Genomic DNA, 23,768 nt, shown 5'->3' with positions numbered 1-23,768 from the left:
CCTTAACAGAAGAAACACATTACAACAGGGTTATAAGAATAAGAATCTTAGAGTATCTTATCTACTTGTTTTATTAGTAAAAGGAATGTCTCATTGTGTTTTGTGTGTGTGTGTGTGTGTGTGTGTGTGTGTGTGTGTGTGTGTGTGTGTGTGTTCTGGTTGAGGGCCCCTATGAGTTCAATCAGAGAAGCGGCATGGGGTTATCTGGTCTTTGTGTAGGCTCCAGTCATTCTGGAGCCAGTTATGTGTGTGTAAAACTGGGTTGCTCATAGGTTGAGTGAAGAGTAGATGCTGAAGTTTAGGGTGCCTGGGACCTGAAATCTAAATGACCTGTACCAGACACTACAATAGACAATGCGTTCAAGAATTTTTGAAAGAAATGAGAGAAGTGATACCGGTCTATAGTTACTGATGTCTGATGGATCCAGAGCAGATTTCTTTAGGATGGGAATAACCCTTGCTCTCTTGAAAGTAGTTGGTACCTGACCAGATGCTATGGATCTATTGACAATAGTGGAAATGAAGGGCAGAAGATCTTGCGAGATGGTCTATAGCGTAGTGGAAGGGAGTGGATCCAATGGGCAGGTGGTAGGATTGCAGGACTGGATGAGTTGTAAAATCTCTTCTGCTGCCACAATTGAGAAATGTGACAATGAATGTGTAGGGGAATCCATACTCTGAGATGTGAGTGCAGTCGGGAGTGAAGATCCGGCAGATTTCCTCAATCTTCTCCTGGTAGAAAGAAGCAAAATCTGCAGTCAGGGAGGATGAAGAAGGTGGAGCCGGGGGTTGAGCAGAGAAGAGATGATGTTGTGGCATTTTCGAGGGTCATGTGAGGAAGCTTCAAGCTTTTCCTTGTAGAACAAAGTCTTGGCAGAAGTCACATCTGAGGAGAACTAAGAATCAAGATCTGTGTCAAGTTGTGATTTCTTCTACTTTCTCTCTGATGATCTTAGCTCTCTTCGATTGTTGCACAGCACATCTGAAAGCCAAGGAGCAGAACAAGAAGTTTTCTTGGGTTTAGTGAACATAGGGCAGAGGAAGTCCATAGTTGAGGAAAGAGATGAGAGGAAAGTATCTGTGGCTGAGTCCAAGGGAAGTGAGGAAAAAGATTCAGGATCAGGAAGGGAAGAAAGAGTGCCAGAAGCTACAGAAGAAGGGGAGACAGAGTGAAGGTTGCGATGGGTAAGAGCGAGGGGGTGAGAGGTAGCTTTAGATAGGATATTTAGAGTGATGGTGAAGGATAACAGGTGATGATCAGAGACGTGTAGTGGGGTAGCAGTCACATCTGTAGCTGGAGAAGGACGGGTGAAAACCAGGTCCAGGACATTGCCTCCTTTGTGTGTGGGGATGTAGCTGTTGAGTGTGGGCAGTAAGGAGGGTTAGTGTGGCTGCCCGTGCCCCCCCTTCCCGTCTAAGACTAGGGAGGCCGGTCGGCATACCCGGGCCCAGACCCAATGCCTGAGGGCTGGGGTTCCTAGGAGCGTCCCATTTACGAAGGCTCCCCCTACTTCTTGCCCCGCCGCCTCCGGCATTTTCGGGAGTAGTAGGGTCTGTGCTTGCTCCTCTTCCTTGCACGAATCTCCCTGGTTTAGCACCTGCCAGTGCGCTGTTTCAGAGCACCCGGGAGGTCTGCGTGAGTTTGACACCACTATCAGACAACCAGGCAGCATGGAAACTTCTGCCAGATGTGTCTCAGTGGGCCCTGGGTACTATAGAAAAGGTTACAGGATCCAGTTCTCCTCCCGTCCTCCCTGTTTTCAGTATGTCTTGTCCACGATCGTTGGCAGGCACCAGGCACCAAGAGGAACTTCTATTGCTCCTGAGGAAAGGGGCCATAGAGCATGTTCCCCTCCTGAGTGGGACTCCGGCATGACAGCCAAAATTTCGGTGTTCCCAAGAAGCACAGGGGGCTGCATGAGCTGCATGAGTGAGTGGCATGAAAAAATATATATATATACATATATAAAAGACATACCAGTGGGCAGCCATTTATGCTGTGGCGCCCGGGGAGCAGTTGGCGGGGAATTTGGCGCCTTGCTCAAGGGCACCTCAGTCGTGGCCGGCCCAAGACTCGAACCCACAACCTTTGGGTTACGAGTCAGTCTCTATAACCATTAGGCTACAACTGCCGCACTCTGAAGACTTACAGGTTCAGGATGCTCACGCTCAAGGTTATTGTATCCCAGATCAGGCCCAAAAACTGCTTTGTGACAATCGACCTTGAGGGAGCTTATTTTCACATAGGCATTCTGCCAGAGAACAGGAAGTTCCTCAGGTTCACTTTTGGGGCCGAAGTGTACCAGTATTGTGTTCTACCTTTTGGCCTAGCCCTTTCACCACTGTTACGATCCCAAATGGTGTTTAGCGGTATGGTTGGGAAGGTAACAATATGAAATGAGTATAAAGTTAGATTTCTGGTGTGTGTTTGGCAATCAATGACAAGGACAACAAATAGTGGGCAAAACCTGTCTCTATTATCATACAAATGGTGGTGACAAAGGTGATAATATTTACGATAGCTACAGAAACAAGCTAACAAAAGACACAAAGGGGAAAAGAGACATGAGCGGTGCCAAAACAAAGAAATAAGCAAAACAAAACTGCGCTAGCTTGAAAATAATCCTCTAATCTGAACTACAAAGGAAAGTAATAAAACAAATCTATAGCATCGATGACGCCCTAACTAACCCATACTTCCTATTCAAATAAAAGGTACAGATGGTGGCATGCGCTCCTAACCTAGTGTGTTTAATACAGAAAAGCTTACCTATGTGTTGCATAATGTATGTCACGTGACGTACTCACCTGTCCAGTTTTTCCCAATATAAACAAGGTCATATCCAGAAAGCGAAGAAACACAAGCATTCAGATGCAGAACCAGTGACTAACAAGTCACATACACAAAGTGACCCTCAAGTCACATACACAAAGTGACCCTCAAGTCACATACACAAAATAACTAACAAATTGGGATACATGAACAGTCTGACATACTAAAACTGAAATGAACAGCAATAGAGCCCTCTAACAAATTAGCACGTCTTCTTTTTCCTTCTGTTTCTGTTTCTGATTCTTATCCTGATTCTGGTTGATTGGTGGATCGACGGGTGATGTCACACAGGAAAATGAAGATTGACAGGAGGTGTCCAATGGTAGGGATCTGAAAAGATAGATAGTCGAGCAAAGAGAGAGAGAGAGAAAGAACAAACAAAACACCGAAACCACAAAAATAGAATGTAACAACCATGCATGTTTACAAAGTGCGTGGACGCTGCTCTGGCACCGTTGGGTCTTAAGGGCATCCGTGTACTGAATTAACTGGATGATTACTCATTCTGGCCCAGTCGAAGGCTAGGGCAGCCAGTCATCGAGATGCTGTGCTTGCCCATATAAAATCTCTAGGCCTCAGGTTGAACCCAGAACAGTGTGTGCTTTCTCTCTCAGAGAACCACCTTTCTGGGGATAGTTTGGGACTCCACCACAATGCGGGTACATCTGTCTCCCGTTTGGGCGGCTTCCATCTTGTCAGCATTGATTTGGCTAGGCAGAGGACTCTCTGTCGCCGAGGCACAGAAGGTGCTCGGCCTCATGTCGGCAGCAGCCAATGTTATCCCTTTGGGTCTGCCTCACATGAGGCCATTCCAGCTCTGGCTCAAGGGTGCAGGCTTTCATCCTCGCGGACATCCTCTCAGGGTTATAAGGGTTACGCCGTGGGCTTCGTACCCTTCTTATGTGGAAAAGACCCCGGTTCCTGGCCTTGGGTTCCACTCTAGGGGCATGTCACAGTCGCAGGACTCTTTCGACGGGCGCCTCACTTTCAGGCTGCGGAGCGGCCATCCTGCCCAGGGTCTATGGGAGGGCCCCTATCTCTCGTGGCACATAAACTGCCTGGAGATGAGGGCTTTGTTTCTAGCATTGAAACACTTTCTTCCACAGCAGATTCTGCTCTGGGCAGAGACCAGGTTCCTTTTGTTAAGAGCAATTTTCATTCGAGGGCATGTAAATCGAGAGGCAGACTTCCTGTCGAGGCAGGTGCTGAGGCCCAGGGAGTGATGTCTCCATCCCACGTGGTGGAGCGAATTTGGCAGATTTTCGGCCTGGCAGAAGTGGATCTGTTTGCCTCCAAGGAGTCCACCCATTGTCCGCCATGGCTTTCCCTTGCTCATCTGACCCATTTTTTGCCTTGATGCCTTGGTATGGACGTGGCCGAGGCTCCGTCTGTATGCCTTCCCCCTGGTAGCTCTGCTCCCTAAAGTCCTAGCCAGAGTGTGCCATGATCGGGTCAACCTTCTCCTAGTTGCCCCTCATTGGCCCTCTCGAGTTGATTCACGTTCCTAGCCTCCCTCCTGAACGGCACTCCATGGGAAGTTCCCGTCAGGGATTATCTCCTCTCTCAGGTGCAGGGGGCAATCCTACACCCCCGCCCCAAGATGTGGAAGCTTCGGGTCTGGCCACTGAGGGGGACCAGTTTCTAGAGGGCAGCCTCTCATCTGAAGTGACCGAGACTCTACTGAATGCTAGGGCTCCCTCCACTAGGAAGCTATATGCTCTTAAGTGGAGGCTTTTTCGCCTCTGGTGCAATGAACACTGTCAGGATCCAGTTCACTGCCTGGTTGGTACAGTGCTGGAGTTCCTGCAGTCTTGCTTTTCTCGGGGCCTGTCCCCATCTACTTTAAAGATGTACATAGCCGCCATCGCTGCAAACCACAAACCTGTCCTCAGGGCCTCATTGGGTAAGTACCCTCTGGTCTCTCGCTTTCTGCGTGGTGTCAGGCGGCTGAGGCCTTCCTGTAGACCGCGCCTTTCTTCTTGGGACCTCTCTGTGGTCCTGGAGGGGCTGCTGGAAGCCCCGTTTGAGCCCATGGAGTCAGCCTCTGAGAGGTTTCTGACCCTGAAGTTGGCTCTGCTCCTAGCCTTGGCCTCTGTCAAGAGAGTGGGGGATTTGCAGGCTTTGTTAAATGCCCCCGCCTGCCTAGAATTTTCCCCTGGCATGTCCAAGGCTATTCTGCACCTCGGGGCAGGATATGTCCCAGGATGGCTGGCTGTCCAGTCATACTGCAGACCTACTGAGGAAAAGGAGATACTCCAAGCAGTGCCTGGTGCACTGGGTGGTGGAGGCCATTAGTTCAGGCCTATGAGGTGTGTGGTCACAGTTCAATAGGTGATTCATCGGAAAAAATCAACCTTCTGCCACTTTTCTACAGCCCATCCTTCCTGCAAGCTGTGGGCCTTGGCAAATGCAAAACAATTTTTTTAGTCGTCTTCTGTTTAATGCTTGTTTCTGGTGACCAGTTGTTATGTAGCTCTGTTGTATTAGTAGCTCTGTGACCCTGGACTATCGAACCAACAAACAGTCCTCTCAAACAGTTGTCTTACTAGGTCTGGCTGACCTGGGCCTTTCATGAACTCACTAGTTTCTCCAAATCTTTTTCTTATCCTCTCCACTTGATGTTTAGATACATTAAAGATGTAGCAGGAGACAGGAGACTCAGGCTCTTGATGATCAGCACTTCACCAGTTTCTTCAAATCTTTTTCTTATCCTTTCCACTTGACGTTTAGATACATTAAAGATGTAGCAGGAGACAGGAGACTCAGGCTCTTGATGATCAGCACTTTGGTCTGTGGTTGAATCATTGACATGCTGTCAGAGGTCAGGATGCATTTCAAATGAAGGTTAGGTGTGCTGGGGTTCTTCATCTACACATGTGATAATTACAGTATTTCTCACAGGTGTCCTTCTAATCTGTTACGAGTGGAGTAAAGTTCACAGAAAAAAGACTTGAAAATGTCACATTAATACCAAGGTAACTAAATCTAATAGGACTGAAGAGCATGTCCAGATGCTTAAGTTGCAAAGCAGTTGTGTTGATTGGATAACATTCACTCTTCTGAAAATTTCATATATATATCCAGAAAAGGAGCTGAATAAATCAAGAGTGGACATGATACTGGGCAGGCCAGATACAGGGTCAGATACATAGAGCAACAAATCATCTGCATACAATGATAGTCTGTGTTCGATGCCGTTCCTAATGACACCTTTAAATAAAGTAGAGGATTGTAATGAAATGGCCAATGATTCAATGGCCAAGGCAAATAAAGATGGAGAGAGATGTGTCCCATGTTTCAATGGAAAATACTCTGAGTGGCTTGAGTGATGTATAATGTAATTTCACTCAACTAATAAATTTATTACGAAAACCAATTTTTTTTAATACAGAGAATAAATACTCCCACTCTGCCCTATCAGATGCTTATTCAGCATCCATTGAAATCACAATCTCAGGTACCGTCTTGGAATGTACTGTATGAATAACATTTAAAACAGTGCGAGTATTAAAATATAAATGATGTCCCTTAATATAACCATTTTGCTGGGCAACACTCTGTCTAGGCGCAGAGCTATAGTTTTTGCCAGAACTTTTACGTCAGCATTTAACAAAGATAGATGCCTATAGGAAGCACATAAATTTTGATCTTTGTCACTCTTCAAAAGAAAAGCTATCAAATCTTGGGTCAGAGTACAGTAGTTGTTAGCAAACCATTTTCCAAGGATTCATTTACCACTGACAAAAAATACAGGTGCTAATATCTTAAGAACTCAAGAGAATACCCATCAGGTCCTGGGGCTTTATTGGACTGCATCACTTTAATTGAGAATTTTATTTCCTCAAGGGAGAGTGGGACATCTAGTTCTTGTACATGGTCAGAATCAATGGTAGGGTTTTCAAGGTTGTCCAAAAACTGAATCAAATATTATTGGAATAATAATTATTATCCCAATAATTATTATTCCAATAATAATAATTATTGGAGTAGAATAATTAGAAAATAACAAAATAAAATATTTGTGCTGGCTGGAAAAACAGACGTGCCAACATTATTTAATTAATGAGATGTTTGCACATTCGAAACCCACATTAATTTTCTTTTCTCAACTGTCAACAGCTGTCTTTGTGTTCTTGGACAATGTTAAGGAAAATGAACAAAGGCTGTTTGCCTCTTTACAAGAAATTAAGTCCAAATGCTTTCTTGTGGTCAACACTCCAGGAAATATGAGTGAGAAAATAAAGTGATCAATTAAAGCAGCCGTTGATACTCTGCAATTGGAAAGATATCACATCATTCTGGAAAATCAAACCATGAATTTACCTACATTTTCAAAAATGACCAGTTCTGCCATTACTAAAGTGCTGGGTGAGCATCACGAATCATGTGAAATCAAGGCTATGAAGAGAATTGCTCAAGATTTAGGCCTTAGAATTGATGTAAATGATAGCACAGCCTGTGTGTCAGCAAACAAAACAGCAGAGGAAATCATGAAAAGTATTGGAGTTCATCCCATAGTGGAATATAAAAAGACAAGGTTATATACAAGGTATAAAGTTCAACTCTAAATTGAGAAAGAAGAAATTCGAGAAAATATTTTATTTTAATAAAATAAGCTTTGAAAGGGACATGAAAAAGTTAAATTAATGTCACGTGATCATGTTGGAGGGTCACGGGATTACTTGGGAATAGGAATATTAGTCACCTGTTCACTTAGTGTGGTGGATAGAGGGGGTGAGTCAGGACGATGTGTTCTTTGTTGACCATATACACATATATACAACTTTCAAACATGAAGAAATATCTGTCTGTGCAATACAAAGGGATTATTAGTGTTTGCCTCACTGATACTTCATATGCGTCGCAAATGCATTGAGTTCCTGCTTCAGCCTCTCAGCGGCTTTTAACAATGTAAGATAGCCGCTCCATTTAGTCAACAAAGAACTTCACTTCTTTTTTTTCTTCACTTCACTTCAAAGATTGAATATCGCGTTGCGGAGTATAGGATTCTGCTCAACCGAGATGAAATAGAAGCTAAAACGGCAACAAGAAATGTCCAACAAAGCTCCGAAGAGAAGCACACAAACAATCACCGCATAGGTAAGCGGGGATTGTTCCAAGTTTTGGAAAGCGCGCTGTTATTGTTTGGCACGTTGTTTATCCATTGGGGATGATTGCGTGATTGTTTTGTTTGTTGTTTGGCTTAAGTTGGTTTTGTCCAGAGCTCTGGGGCCTATTGCACAAAACTAGGATAAGGGATTAAGCCGGGATATCTTGGTGATCCTGGCTCAATTTATCCGTGATCCGGTTGCACTAAAGCTGTAGTAGGGGCAGTAGAATGTTATGGTATAAATTACCATGGAGATTTATTCTGTAAAGGTAGCCTGCTACAGACCAGGCTAAGTTCCAGGATCCATTTAATCTCATCCCTTATGTCAGTCAGCAGTCACCACAAACGGAAACCAATAGTTATTCCCCTGCCCACTATACATTGTCATCACATATAACTAGACCCACTGTCATTATTTAAACGTTTGTGGTCATTAATTTCATTTTGGAAAAATGATAATTTTTAGATGATGTTGCTATCATTAGATAATTTACAGTTTCCCATAAACTATAAGGCTATATATAAAATGATAGAATATTAGAGCCACAGAAAAAAAAAAGAAAATTCAGACATCGAGAATGAAGTCATAATATTGTAACCCGTTGTTTTAGAGGAGGACAGTTGTTAAAATGACAGCTGTGGGGAATTTTGTGGAATTGTTCTTCAGTATGGTTTCACACACAAGGACATACTTAATCTTTTGGCACACCAGCATCTCATTGTCTTAAGTATCAGGACTGTAAAAAGAATATGCATCTTTTCCGCAGAAAGAACCAGCCTCATAAATTTATGACTTTTTCCTTCTTCCTCAGTGTGGCCCTAATACTCTGTTTTACTGTATAAAATACACATTCCATATACTGTAAATATAAAAACACAAAGTGTAACATTATGTTCCTTTATTGAATAAGGATTAAACGAAGCAGGTAAACCATCAGTTCCTTTCAAAACTGAAGTCATAGTTACTCTACAAGATGGAAAGCACAGAATCAAAGCATATTATACAACAAAATGATAAATACACATTCAAAGATCTGTATATAACACACCTCACATGTCTGCACACTGAAATGCAGGACAAATCCATACACATCAACTGAACAGACAAATGAATGGATGCAGTAGCCTCCCTGCAAGCTTGTATTACACACAGTATACAGCAAAAGCACTCTGGGGGCCCTCTCCTTCCTCAGACAGGCCACATTGTTCACCCTTAATTTGTGAAGGCAGCGAAAGCATGCCATCAGGACGCCAAAGGTCATTTCAACTCTGGTTTCCTTGGGGTCTGTTAAAGGTGTCAGGAGAAAAGGCTGGCAGCCATACCCCCTGTCTCCCAGCAACACACCAGAGAATTCACCTGTCAACACAAAGTCTCATCATTACTACCTCGTAAACACAGTGATATTCTTGACACAGCCATGATGTAAAAAGTGGTTATTAATAGGGGTTGTGTGGCTCACCTTGTGATAGGCGCTGATAGCCACCATGTGCTGTTGCTGCTGCACCTATCACATTTAATCGGATTCATATTGAAGCTAGTTGACAAGACATACCAGGCCTACAGTATGCCTTTGATGGAGTACTCACTGGATCAGCATCATCTGGTGCTTGTGGCTCTAACAGTAACACAGTGCTGCCAGACACTGCAAGGCAATAGTCAGACAGTCCAAATGGATTCAATATGAATGTGGTTGTGTCCCATGTGGAGATGGAAGGACATACCTTGTATGAAGCAGGTGGCATCTTGGGAGGGACCTATGCTTGTCTTTTCCCCCCAGGGATCCCCTCCAACACAGGCCTGCCTTTATTTAGCTCCAAAGCTATGTCCTCTGCTGGGGTGAGGTCAGCTTTTGGTGACCCACCACCTGTGCCTTGTCTGTGGGTATTCTTTTTCACTGCTAAAACAGTACGGACAATGTGTGAGCAGGCACCTTCTGGCTACCATATATGCTTGTGCATTGTTAAGTATTAGTCAGGGTCTTTACCATTCTGCAGAATGTTCTTGTATTTGATTTTGACTTTCTGCCATGTCCGTTTTACCAGTCGGGTTTGATTGGTTTATCTTGCTATTTCTTGTAGGGCTGGCTTGGTAAAAAGCAAATTAAAGCATTTTGCTGTTTTACAAGGCCTTGGCAATGCATAGCACCTCTGGGTATGTCATGTGACTCACCTCTAAACTGGCTCGAGTCCCTCTGGGCTGATCCTGATGCTGATCCACAGTCTTTTTTAAGCATAGAATAAAGTCATGTTTAATTAGACACATAGCAGATTTTCAGATTGTTAGTATTAAAATCAAGAAAGTGCAAATGTGTTAACACATAACCAAAAAGAATACAAATCAGTACATTTACATAAAAATTTTAATTAATATTTAATGACCAAAATGCTAATACGTAGTTCCTACTTTTAATGACACTTCTGTTAGAAGCCATCTTTCTTCAGGATTAGGTTATTTTTTCAAGCTGCGATACAGATTTTCAGAAATGCCTGTGTGGTGAAAGAAAAGAAGATTATTCAATGTGTTCAACCAAGATTTTCATTAATGTAATATTTGAAGAACAGTTGGTTGGAATTATTTACAGATAAATTATGAAAACAGATGGAAATATTTATTTATTTGTTTGTTTGTTTGTTTGTTTTTTATCAGTAGAGCTTATAAGAATTTGGAATTGATCAAATTTAACAAGAAGGTCAAATTACTTTTGTCAAATATATTTATTTTTTTAAAAATGCTTTCTGTTTGAAAAATATTCTAAGGGAATTTCAGGCATAGTAATTATTACCAAGAACAACTATATTTGATGACAGAAGAGTGCCGATCAACATATCAATGCATCAGGTTCTAATTGTTTTTAACCTTGTAAAAATTATTTGAAGATATTTTGTTTATAAGATTTTATTTAATATATCTTTTTTCATATATTTCAAATTATATGAGACTTATATTTGCATAAAATTCACAGCCATTTTTCAGAAATTACAAAAAATAACTAATAAATATGAATGACCATTGTAGGTTAGCATAGAGAAAATCAGAAAATAGGGTCAATTAAGTGAAAACAAAATTCACACAAACAGAGAGGAAGACTATAACATTTTGATACATACTTTTAAAGCCCCTGTCAACTTTTTTGTATGCATTTATAAAAAATAAGAAACGGAATAACAATAAAAATCCACTTGATTTGACTGCAGTTTTCTGAGTAGGCAGAAAAGGTACTATTGGTGCCTTATTGCTTTTATTAAGTTGTTTTTCAATTAGAGAAGTATAGTTCATGAATCTTCCATTTGGAATGTCAATAAAATTACAGAACTTTATTTTACTTTCTTATTATTGATATCTAATAATGCTTACATTTACACTATAGGAATGATTGTTGTAAAAATTTGTCCACCAGGCAATGTTGGTTTTAATGATCAAATGAATAACTCAAAAAGAATAATGTCCTAGCAATAATATTAAAATTCATAAAATTCTCAATTTTTTTTTTGTGAATCATCCCTTCTACCTTATAAAGGCAAAGGAAAGCGAAAAGGGTCTATATCTTCTAAAGGTAAAAGATTTGAAGCAAAAAAAATATTTTTTAAGGTTTTATCATTGCTTACCATATTTAGACATTTAATGGAGTTCACATGATGATCTTGGTGTTCGTTCTTTTGTTATTGTTGCTTGTTCCCAGTATTTATACTCAGTAAACTGTTCTACACCCTGAGATTGCATCAGAACTGTTGATTCGCTATCTGCGAATGTGAAGAACAGGTTTTGTGAGTTTAAAAAAAGTGAAAACAAAAGGGGGGCTTAATCTTCAATGGGATCTACAACAAGCAGATATGGGTTTGATGATCAGGTGTCCACACACTTTGGTGAATTAAGTTTACTGTAAGTTTCTTTAATGCCCTAACTTAATTAAAATGATAAATAAGTAACACAATTATTTTTCTTATTCCATTTCATAAATTCAGGGAATATTATGTGTCAAAATTACTCATTTGTGAGAGTAACTATGTGTAACTAAGTGTAATGGAGGTGGGGGATAAGGTAGTGCTTAAATTGCTTTGATTGTACCTTCCTGCATACGTAGGTATATTTATAACATGGCTGTTGTTGTGACTGTTGTTGTGAAACTGTTCCTCATTTAACACTTTTCTGGCCTCACCCTCATCTACAGTATTTAAAAACTTTACACCTATTTGTTTTTATGTAAGAGTAAGTTTGGATATAAGGGCATGTCAGGAAATACTGGAATGGCAATTTAAATCGAAAGTATGCAAAACTTGCAAGTGACACCTCATCAGCATTTTTTACCTTCAGATATGACCATGAAAACATAACACGCAATTTTTTTCATTACCTGTTTGCAAGTATTTTTGACCATTTATATTAGTTAGTGATGAAGGGAAAACATATCAAATATCGATTGGAATAATTAATAATATTTTTTTTAAAAACGTATTTTTATACATGCAAGTCAAGTCAAGAAGCTTTTATTGTCATTTCAACCATACATCATACAATCATACAAGGACTTCTTAAAGAACCATATGCAACTAAAATGACATCAATTAGTTTTGTAATACAGTAGTAAATGTTTCTTTTGTGAATTCTTCATTGACACAATTATTCAACCCCTTAAAAACTACCACTCTGAAGAACAGAGGTTCACTGAAGTGTTTTCAATCAGGTATTGAAAACACCTGTGGATGTCAGGGAGCAGCAATAAGCCTAATAAGCACCAATTAGACAGCTTTAAAATGACTGTGATACTCAGCTCCTTCTAGACATTTATTGGTATGGTTATAAACACGGTGAAGTCAAGAGAATGGTCCAGGAAGACAAGAGAAGAGGTGATTACTCTTCACAGGAAGGGCAATGGCTATAAGAAGATTGCAAAGATGTTAAACATACCAAGAGACACCAGAGGAAGCATCATTAGCAAATTCAAGGCAAAGGGCACTGTTGAAACGCTACCTGGTCGTGGCAGAAAGAAGATGCTGACTTCGACTTCTGTGCGCTACCTGAAGCGTAGAGTGGAGAAAAGTCCCCGTATGACTGCTGAGGAACTGAGAAAAGATTTGTCAGATGTGGGTACTGAAGTTTCTGCTCAGACAATTAGGCGCACCCTGCGTAATGAAGGCCTCCATGCCAGAACTCCCAGGCGCACCCCCTTGCTGTCTCCAAAGAATAAGAAGAGTCGACTGCAGTATGCCAAAAGTCATGTGGACAAACCACAGAAGTTTTGGGATAGTGTTCTGTGGACTGATGAACAAAATTAGAACTGTTTGGGCCCATGGATCAACGCTATGTTTTGGAGGAGGAAGAACAAGGCCTATGAAGAAAAGAACACCTTGCCTACTGTGAAGCATGGCGGGGGGTCATGCAGTCCGTCACAAACCTGAGGCTTGGGAGACGTTGGACCTTTCAACAGGACAATGATCCCAAGCATACCTCCAAGTCCACTAGAGCATGGTTGCAGATTAAAGGCTGGAACATTTTGAAGAGGCCATCGCATTCACCAGACTTAAATCCGATTGAGAACCTCTGGTGGGACTTAAAGAAAGCAGTTGCAGTGCGCAAGCCTAAGAATGTGACTGAACTGGAGGCTTTTGCCCATAATGAATGGGCGAAGATACCCGTAGATCGCTGCAAGACACTTGTGTCAAGCTATGCTTCACGTTTAAAAGCTGTTATAACTGTAAAAGGATGTTGTACTAAGATTGAATATCATTTGGGGGTTGAATAAAACTGATAATGATGTGAGCTCAGAAAAGACATTTGTGGTTATTTCATTATAAATGTTATGTTATATTTGACCTATGACCTACTCTTTGATTTAATTGTAAGCAGGATGACTGAATGATGATCAAAATCAATGTCAAACCGACCAAAACAATCAATTTCAGTTGGGGTTGAATAATTTTGAACACAACTGTATATAGCTGTTGCAGTACCCAGTGAAATGAAACAACATTTCTCCAGGGCCAAGGTGCTACATAAAACAAAGAGAGGGCTAAGCACTTAAGTAAGTAGTCCTAGCCACATAAAGTGAATCTGTGCAACCTGGTGTACACAGTGTGAGACAAAAGACAGAAAGACAGTGCAGGACAAAATACAGAAAGACAGTGCAGGACAACAGACAGAAAGACAGTGCAGGACAAAAGACAGCGCAAACAAACATTGCATTACACAAATGACAATACACAAAAACAGAGCCGACCAGTGTAAAAAGTATATTTTCAATCAATATTGCGTGTGCAGAAATACTGGAATGAACACATTAGTATTATAGCAGCAGTTGCATGAGTTATTGTGCAGTATTGTGTAAAACAGCAATCGACTGAAATGTGAACGGCAGCATGTGCAAAGAGCAAAAGCAGTGTAACAGCATTTAAACAGTTTGATATTGTTAGGGATTAGCGCAGATCCGTGATGGATCTGCACAGACTTATGGCCATGTGCGTTTGTGTTTGTTTATGTCACGTGATTGCCCCGTCTTTGTCTGCTCCTCCCGGTCATCACACCTGTTCCCCATTGTGTGTGATTGTCCGTGTCGCTATATATGTGAGCCGCATTGCATTAGGCAGCACGGCTTCATTGAATATATTGTTTGTTCCCTGTGTAGCGTGGTATATGTTTGTCATTAAAATTAGAAATTTTAATTTAATAGTATAGCCAAAACCCCCCACCCCCAGCGGGCCGCGGTAAAATGATCAAACATTGACTGATCTGCGGCGAAAAAAAGGTTGGGGACCACTGATGTACAGTATATTCCATCGCTTACATAAATTATATAATCATTATCATTAAAAAATATTTTTGAGATAGACAGGTAGAGACAGATGGAAGTACAGTATCTGGTTTCACTTGGGCCAATGGCATTTGCGTCATTAATTTAGCATGAATGGTGAGAAGGCGGGTAAAACTAGCAGGTTATGATGATTCTCAGCTGTGTGCACACACCAGGCTTCTAAAGAAACAAATGCTTTTAGATCATAACACTCCCGGTTTTTAATGTATGTTAAAAAATGAACAAAATATTTTGTTTCTTTTGGCAATGTCCTAATGCTGCTATTCACCTATTAACCTTTTGTCTTGTTGGTCAACAATTATACAGTATGTTATGTGTTTATGTAACCCACTCAAATGATTGAACTAATGGATCTAATATTTCTGTCACTATCTCTCATACTTGAGAATAAGTGTTTCTTCTTTAAACTTATATTTGTTTTCTTTTTCTACCTAATGCATAGCATGTTTAGTCGTTGAAAAATGCATTTACATATGTGTGTATATTTTATTTTTTTGGTGGGAAATGAAATAGATTATTAGAGAAGTCGAGTCGAGTGTTGCTAACATCACTTGTGCGCTAGTAGTGGTGAAATATGTGCGCTGCATTTTTTGGCAGCTGCTCAACTTAATCCATCCTCGCAAATCTATGTCTAAATACATGCCTGAACTGTTTCATTACATTACGTTTGCAGCATGTGTTATATGAGCTGGGACAGTTACATCGCAGTGTGATTGTTTTGGATTTGGGTCGATAAGGACATAAGGATATATTCTACATTTACACCTAAAGCTTCATTTTACTGTTTACCCTTGTACCGTATGTATGATGACAATAAACTTGAATTGAATCAAATGTAGTGTATGAGAGATTATTTGCTTATTATATTTTTATTAGTTTATTTTAATAACATAAATATAATAACACACATCTTCACAACCAATTTTTTCTTCACAGACATATTTATGTAGCCTATTTGTATATGTAGTAAACTCACAAACATACCCATATTGTTTGCTCATACATTAGAAGAGAAACTAATTAATACACATAACCATGACATTTAAACAAAGTTGTAATAACTGTATATAAAAAAAAAGTGATTAATAAACATTTTAACAATAATCAAACTATAAGAAAATCCTCACTTCTCAAATATTAATCATTGGAGGCATACCAAGTAATAGGAATTAAGAATGAATTTTTTTCATTATATCAATAGGACAGCTCAAATGATGAACATAATAGTGCCCAGAAAATCACATAAGTTATAACAGTGGTTATGGAATTACAAATTATTATTTGCATTGTTTATTCATGTTTTCTTCAGAAATCCCAATACATTTACTGGGACATTTTGGCAGATTTGTCTCATTTTATATTGAAGTTTTTCTTCAGACTAATAAGAGCCTGCTTTTTAGTGATTTTCTTCCATTCATCTGGATACACAGCCGGTTCTGCTTCAAACTGTTTAGCAAATCTGTCATTAAATGTCACAATCACATACTTCCAGTAATCCGAGGATTCTATAGACACGTCAGGGGCAATATGCCAGTCTGGATAGTATTTCCGATAGTCTTTATAGAGCTGAGGTTCAAAATTTGTTTCTTGAGTTTCAAAAGTTCTGTTGCCAACCACACTAGATGTACAGATCTCTTCACAGAGAGCATTATCATTTAGGAAACCGCAAAGCCCTTTTGGTCTGTGCACCGCTGCATAGTGTTGCTGATGTTCCTTTCCTTCTGCCTCACATGGTATTTTGCAAAATGGACATGTTTTCCCACATCCAAACACCCTCTGAAAGAGCACATTTTGGGGCTTCACAGACACATTGTTCAGTGTCTCTTGGATATCAGTTGACCTGGAGATCTCATCAGTTAACTGCAGCTTCATCTCATCAATACATTCATAGAGACTTTTGGTGAAGGGAGCACAACTGCTTGTATTCTGAAAAAGGACCTGTTCCACTGTGTTCATGGACATTGCAATGTCACAGCTTAAAAATTTGCAAAGGTTCTGGATCAACTTTGTTGTACCTTCTTCATTATTGGGCAACGTAGAGCCATTGTCATCAAGCTTTGAGGTTTCCATTGCTTTTATGATCTTTTGCATTATGTCGTCCAGCTTCTTGATTTTTATGTTTTGTAGAGATATGTCTTTGGAAAGGCATTTAACAATATTATTGTCTATCCATCCTTGGACATAAAAGATATATTGCAAAATGTACCTTTTAAAATCCTCAAAGTTGGATTTTTCCAGTAGCTCCCTTTGAGTTGTGTACTGAAAAAGCACTCGAGAACTATACTCAGTTGGGTTGTTTTGCAGAACTGCATCAACAATGTCAGGTCCAATGGACTGGTCGATGTACTCAGTCACTGCTGGTTTGAGACAGACCTGAGTGAATTCTCTTGCTTTCCTTTGGCACTGGTCATTCTTTCTGTACAAATCAATGAAATCAGTGAGATACTGACTCTTATTTTTCTGTAAACGTTTTAAAGGATCTTGTTCAGCAAGATACTTCTTGTGCATCTCTGTGAACCTACTAGACGCAATGCCACAAATGTGCAATTTTAGGTCAAATTCAAATTTTGTATCGTAATTGGTGCCTGCTCTTTTGAGGTGTTCATCAATTTCATCAAGTAGATCTTTTGTGAAATCAGGTTGGTAATTGCCTTTGGATTGTGTAAAGTGTTCTATCATCGTGCAGCAACTGGAAATAGCATTGTCTGCAATATTCTGTAGATCATGCTTTACACTGTGATGTGCATATATTAAACCCTTTAATTTTCCCAATTTCACATGATCTTTCTTGGCCTTGAACTCTTCTTGCCCATTGTAATGTGTCTGTCTGTGTTTTCCCCTTGTTTCTGTCTGCCGTCTCTCCCTGATGTTAATTGTTGACCCCGCCCACCTATCTGTTACCATGGACACTAATTACATTCATTCTCTTCCCCAGGTGTTTTGTCTTAGTCCTTGTCTGTCTCCGTTTTGTGATTGGTTCTCGTTCACCATATATACTCTGTCTGTTCACTTCAATGTTGTTGGTCGTTGTTGGTGTGTGCATGTCCATGTTTCCGTTTCCTGTTTGTTCCGCGTTGCCTGCCTGTTTGTTTGTGTGTTGTTTAGTAAAAACCTTTAAACTGCATTTGGATCCTCACTCGCCTTTGTCTCACCGTGTCACTTTGTGACACCCATATTCTGTCAAGGTCATAATTGTCTGCAAATATTGTGTGACGTTACGATGTTCAAAACTTGAACGAAACTTGATAAAAACATCCTGAGGAACATCTTTTTCTGTAAGACCAGAGACATTTCCCACCTCACGGCTCCACATACTTTCAAAATCAGCTTTGAGATCCTTGTCAGTCACCTCATCTTCACGATCTTTGTAGTTCTGCAGTAGTTGCATGACCTTGCGTTTAATTATATCAGCTTGCTTATTATGTATGTCTTCTACTTTCTCCTGGTTTCTTCTCATTTCAAGAGCAAATTCAAATCTCTTTCTCACTTCCTCTGTCAATTCAGTCTGCAGAGATTTAACACTATTAGCAAAATCAGTTTTGTACTTTTCCACCAAATGCACATAACGGTCCCTCTGTTTATAGTAGTTTTTCAGTTATTAATTTGGTTTGAACTACAATCTCTGTGTGCACGTTTTCCTTCAGTGTTTCAGCGACTTCTCGAATTGAACTTGTTTTAGCGTTAGACAGCTGAACCTCTGCATTATAGATCAAAGACAAAATATGGCTTCTGAAAGACCATGCCCAGTCTGAAAACTCTTTGCACAGGTTCTCATAGGCATGGGCCACAAGACTGTTTCTGAAACTGAAGATAAAGTTCTCAAACTTCACTGCCTTCCACAAGCTACTCATCCATTGCAGGAACTCTGGGATCTGGGAAGGTTGTTCATTCTTTCTTGCTCTAAGTATCTCAAAAAGAGTTTTCTTAAAATCAAGAACAGCCACACTGTAGCCTGTATTAACTGGTGCCATTGGTGGTGTGACATGCCATAGGCCTGGTAAATACCAGTTATTATTTTCCACATCATAATCCAAAACGTCAGTGAATTGTTTTATGTTAGGCTTCTTTTCCATCCCAGCTGCAATCACTGTCATCTCATTTAGTTGTTCCAAGAGCTTTTTTCTTTCAGTTAGGTTTTTGGTATTTGCTGATACACCACCAACATTTTGATGAACAAAGTAGCAGACTGTCTTTTTACCAACTTCCTTCATGCGTAAAAAAGCATGAACTGCTATCTGTAACACATCCTTCATCTCTGTTGAATTCTCCATTGCTATATTGATTATAGTTACATCACTAAGTCCAATCACAAATGTGGCCAACTCATTGTCATGCTCATAACTGTCTTCCAGTTGTGCCAGAGCTGGTGATTTCAAACCCTCTGTATCAATCAGAAGAACAAAATCACAAAGCAACTCTTCCTTCAAGTCTTCACCAACAGGGATGAGAATCATGTATGCTCCACGTGTGCATCATCCACTACCCACTGCAAACTGCACTCCAAACATAGTGTTGAGCAGTGTTGATTTACCAGAACTTTGAACCCCTAACACAGTAATAACCAGCACGCGGCTCTTTCCCCCAACCATCTTGTGAAGTTCCATGAGAACATCGCTCACCCACTTCTCTGGGATATTTGATGCATCTCCATCAAGTAGTTCAAAAGGAAATCCAGCCAGAAGCAGTTTGGCAGCCAGAGCAGGGAGATTGCTTATTTTAGCAGATATGTTGTTTGAACCAAATGAAGCAACCTTATAGATTTGTCCCATTTCTCTCATGTAATGCTCGATGCCAAGAGAAGAATCAAGAAGTTCCTGGTCTAATCGGGCTATTGCATCTCTGTCTTTCTTTTGTTCACACTCTATGTATTTTTGCCGAAGTTTTGACATGTGTTTGCGTGATCGCATATCCATCTTTAGTCCCATCCATTTCAGAAAGAAGGTTTGCTTAGTACCGTCAGAGCTCAACAAAGCATCAATGAAGATATCCATTGTTTTGGTCATTTTGTACTGATTTTCTTTGTTCCAAATTTCACCATTTTCTGTTTGAAGTTTACTCTTGTATTTCTCCAGGCTCATTCCTCCTGAATTCAGTAATCTACATTGCTCTTTCTCTATTTTAGCCAGTCGTTTCCAATTTTCACCTTGTAGTGGCAACTGTGTCTTTTTATAGTCTGTTATTTGACGAACTCCAATCGTTTTCAAGATTTTCTCTGCCATTTCTTCAGCTGATACAGAGGCTTTTCTTTGAATCTCATCAATGGCAAGACCTAATTCCTGAGCAGCCTCCTTCATGGAATCAATTCTAAATGATTTGTGAGATTCAGTTAGAACAGTCTTAATGGAAGAATTGATCGATTTCGCAAAAGTAGCCAAATTCCCTTTTTGGCTTTTCTTAATTATGTGGTCTTTATTCAGTTGCAGAGTATCAATTACTGCATCAATAGATGACTTCACCACCTGGGTCATATTTCTTTGAGAGTTCACCACAAGAAATATGCTGGACTTAATTTCTTGTAAAGAGGCAAACAGCCTTTGTTCATTTTCATCAACACTGTCCAGGAAGACAAACACAGCTGTTGACACCTTAGTAAGGAACCTGAATTGTGTTTCAAAGGTGCAAGCATCACCTCTTAAATTAGCAACAGCTACTGCCTCAGGAAAGACGTCTATGCTATTGTTCCCACATGGAAGATTCCAGCATATTTCAACAATGCCATTAGCAATTAGCCTAGGTTCAGTTCCTCCAATCATTTCTCTATGAGAAAACAAATCATGGTGCTGCTGTGAATTGTTGAGCACTTGGTTCAAAACTTGAGACTTGGACAAACTGCAATTACTTAATCTCACAAATGACACCAAGGGAATTTCTGCATGAACAACACTGTCTTCAACAAATCCTTTTGATTCTGACATTGATTGGGGACGCCATTCTTTTATGATAGCTCTAAGAGCCCATAACATAAGAGTACATTGATTATGTACTCCTTGAGGTAACAGAAATGGTACTGCAAACTGACACATTGACATTTTCTGTGCCATTTCTTGCTGAAGAAAACTATCTGCACATAAAAAGAGAGCAGTGTGAAGATCTAATAGGTTAAAACTACCATCACTGTCTTCTGATTCATCATTTTCACAAGATGGAGATTCTATAAACCTTGAGTTTTAATTAACCATCAGTAACTTTCTCAGGAAGGCCCATGGGATTGCTTGCAGTGAGTCAATCTTTTCATTGGACAATGTGGCACTGTTGATTTCCACTAATGTCCTCAGGGTCAGCTTGTTTGGGTAGTACTTTCCAAGTCCCAGTGTTTTCAAAAATGAAACAGGTGCATCTGAAAATTTAAACAAATTTCATTTTAATATTCTGATATGTTAAAAATTATATGTTGTGATAAATGATAAATGTCATATATTTGTATCAGGTATCATTAGGTAACAGTTACATTTATAGCTTAAGCAAGGTTTAATAAACAGGGTTTAATAACAAAGGAAACACTAAACAGGACATGGACTGAAGACAGGACAACAGTGGATTCCGCGCTGCACAATGGAAAACAGGTGTGTGGAAACGGGAGGAGCAGACAAGGGTGGGGCAGACACGTGACAAAGAACAAACACATGCACGTGGCCAAAGTCCGGAGTCCTGACACTATCAAAGATATATTGGTCTTATACCACCCCTAAATCTGCATGAGTAGCAGTTCAAAATGATGCAGTCAGCTGGCTTCACATGCTTCAGGAGCATATAGTAACCTTTTAGTAGCCATATAGTGCATCATTTCTGTGGACTCAAAGTAACTAGCTATGGTGGTCACTGAAACACTAAATTTACTCAATGCCTAATTTTATTTGTAATGATTTTTCTTCCTTCCTTTTCTTTATTTATTATTATAAATACTTTTATGCTTACAATTGAAAGTTGAAAATTGAAAGTTAGTTACAAGGTTGACACCCTCCCCTATCAGGCATGCAAGATGGTCCAGATATTTATCTTCGTATGTTATTATACTGAGTTCATGTCTCTCTGAAAAAACAGAACATGTGGCATGGTCAAAAGGATCAATGAACTTAATACAAAAGTTTGGAATGACACAAAACAACAGTGATTGACTTGGTCTCACATCTTCCACTTTTATCCCCTGTTAAAGTCCTTTGTTGTGTTGGCAGTGTTTTTGTCATTTGTCCTTGGAATTCATTCTGCAGCAGCTACTATCATGAGTTCCCTTATGAACATATATTGATGAGCCTGTTCAAGAAGCAGCCATAGATTCCTAAGCCATGGCAATACCATTTCTTTACTTGACCCATAAGATTGTTTATTTTGAATAAAGCGCATATCCTCCTTTTCTCCACACTTTGGACTTTTCATCACGTTGGTAATGTCAGTGTATTCCTCCGGCATTCCAGTTTGCGGCACTCATGGGTCATGTCACTTCCAGGTCACCAAACTATTTATTTCGGCAGCGCTACTCAAGCATGTCGTTCATGCATGATCTTCATCAGATGACCTCTCTCCAGTTATGTCGCGATCTGTGAGTCATTCCTCCGTCCTCCTGTTCCAGTTATTTCTCATAGTCTTGCTGCTGTTGTTCCAAGTGGACTTTTTGCCAGGTTGGATTTACTTTTCCCTTTTGTTTTGCTTAATTTTGAGAACTTCAATTGTGCACGTTGCTAGCTTGTCCTGTGTTCCGGTTTTTGTGCTTTGGCGGTTTTCCTGCCGGTTGGATTATATTTTTGGGGTTTTGAGCTTGCCATGATTTTTTGCTCTTCCCTTTTTCCCTGTGGAATATTATTGCCCGTGTGTGGATTAATTCATGTTTATGGATTGTAACTTCCGCCTGTGTCCGTGGACTATTGTCATACTTTGGCTACTTGTTGCTACCGTTTTCTGCTATGAGTTTTGTACTGTGACTTTGCCCTGCTTATACAGTACCTCTCTCTTTGTTTTTTTCCATCCTGTGTGGATTCACACCTGAACTGTGTCCTATGTTGGATTATTATTATTATTATTATTATTATTATTATTATTATTATTATTATTATTATTATTGCTTTTAAATTATCTTCATTGGATATTTTCCTGTGTTTGGGTTCTTCCCTAGCACCTCCAAACTGTTCACTGATAGTATCATCTGGCCAACAATGAACCCAGCAGGATCCCAGGAGTTACAGTCCCGCCTCGAGTGTCTGTCCAAATCCTCTTCTGCGCATGAGCGTCAACTCAAGGACATTGCCTCAGCCACTAATGAACTCATTCAGCATATGAGCATGCTCACCACAGCATAGACCTCTTCGCCATTACCAACACCACTGGCTCACTCTTCCCTACCTATGGCAGAGCAGGACCAAAAGACCATTCGGGAACCATAGCTATCTCACCATGAGCGTTTCTCTGGAGAGGCTGGACTTTTCTTATGCAGTGCTCAGTGATTTTTGAGCTCCAACCCTCCTCTTTCCGCTTGGATCAGCCTAAGGTAGCATACATGATCTCCTTGTTATCCTCAAAGGCAAAGAACTGGGCTACATCAGAATGGGAGCATCAGATGTCCATCTGAGCCTTGTTTGAGTTATCCCAGTGGGTGGATCCCCAAGGCTCTCTATGATGCCTTCTACCAAGGCCTAGATCCCCAGGTGAATGATGAACTCAGCACACGAGAACTTCCCTACGAGCTTGATGACCCGATTTGTCTGGCAACCCGTATCAATCGCAGAACCCGTGAACATAGGAAGGAGGGACACCGAGCCCGCTCATGGATTCCAAGAACTCTGTATGTCAAGCCCTGCTCAGAACCTCGCCGGTCACACTCGCCGCCATTACCCCAACCCATGGAGATTGGACGTTGCTGCGAAGGAGCTGAGAAGGAGTGACACCGGGCTCACAACCTCTGTCTTTACTGTGGTAAGTCAGGGCACTTCGCCATCTCTTGTGAAGCAAAAGGGAGGGCTCACCGATTATTGGGGTCTTAATTTTATCACCGTTAAGAATCGCTACCCCTACCACTCATGTCCTCCGC

At 40.4% G+C, this 23,768-nt stretch overlaps 1 long non-coding RNA gene and 1 pseudogene across 1 annotated transcript; both read right to left on the bottom strand.

Moving 5' to 3' along the window:
* Positions 1 to 9,430: 9,430 nt before the first annotated feature.
* On the bottom strand, positions 9,431 to 11,832 carry LOC113651452. The gene is made up of 5 exons (XR_003442662.2): positions 11,550 to 11,832; positions 10,348 to 10,430; positions 9,929 to 10,164; positions 9,666 to 9,841; positions 9,431 to 9,586 (listed from the first exon to the last, which is right to left on the bottom strand). It is a non-coding gene; the product is annotated as an uncharacterized LOC113651452 (long non-coding RNA).
* A 4,158-nt stretch (positions 11,833 to 15,990) lies between these two features.
* The window catches only part of LOC125146032, a 32,011-nt pseudogene continuing 24,233 nt past the window's right edge, over positions 15,991 to 23,768 (bottom strand).

The sequence above is a fragment of the Tachysurus fulvidraco genome, chromosome 12 (assembly GCF_022655615.1).
Source record: "Tachysurus fulvidraco isolate hzauxx_2018 chromosome 12, HZAU_PFXX_2.0, whole genome shotgun sequence".
In the NCBI taxonomy this organism is placed as follows: Eukaryota; Metazoa; Chordata; class Actinopteri; order Siluriformes; family Bagridae; genus Tachysurus; species Tachysurus fulvidraco.
Note: the sequence above shows the minus strand (reverse complement) of the source record. Positions and strands in the feature narration are given on the sequence as shown.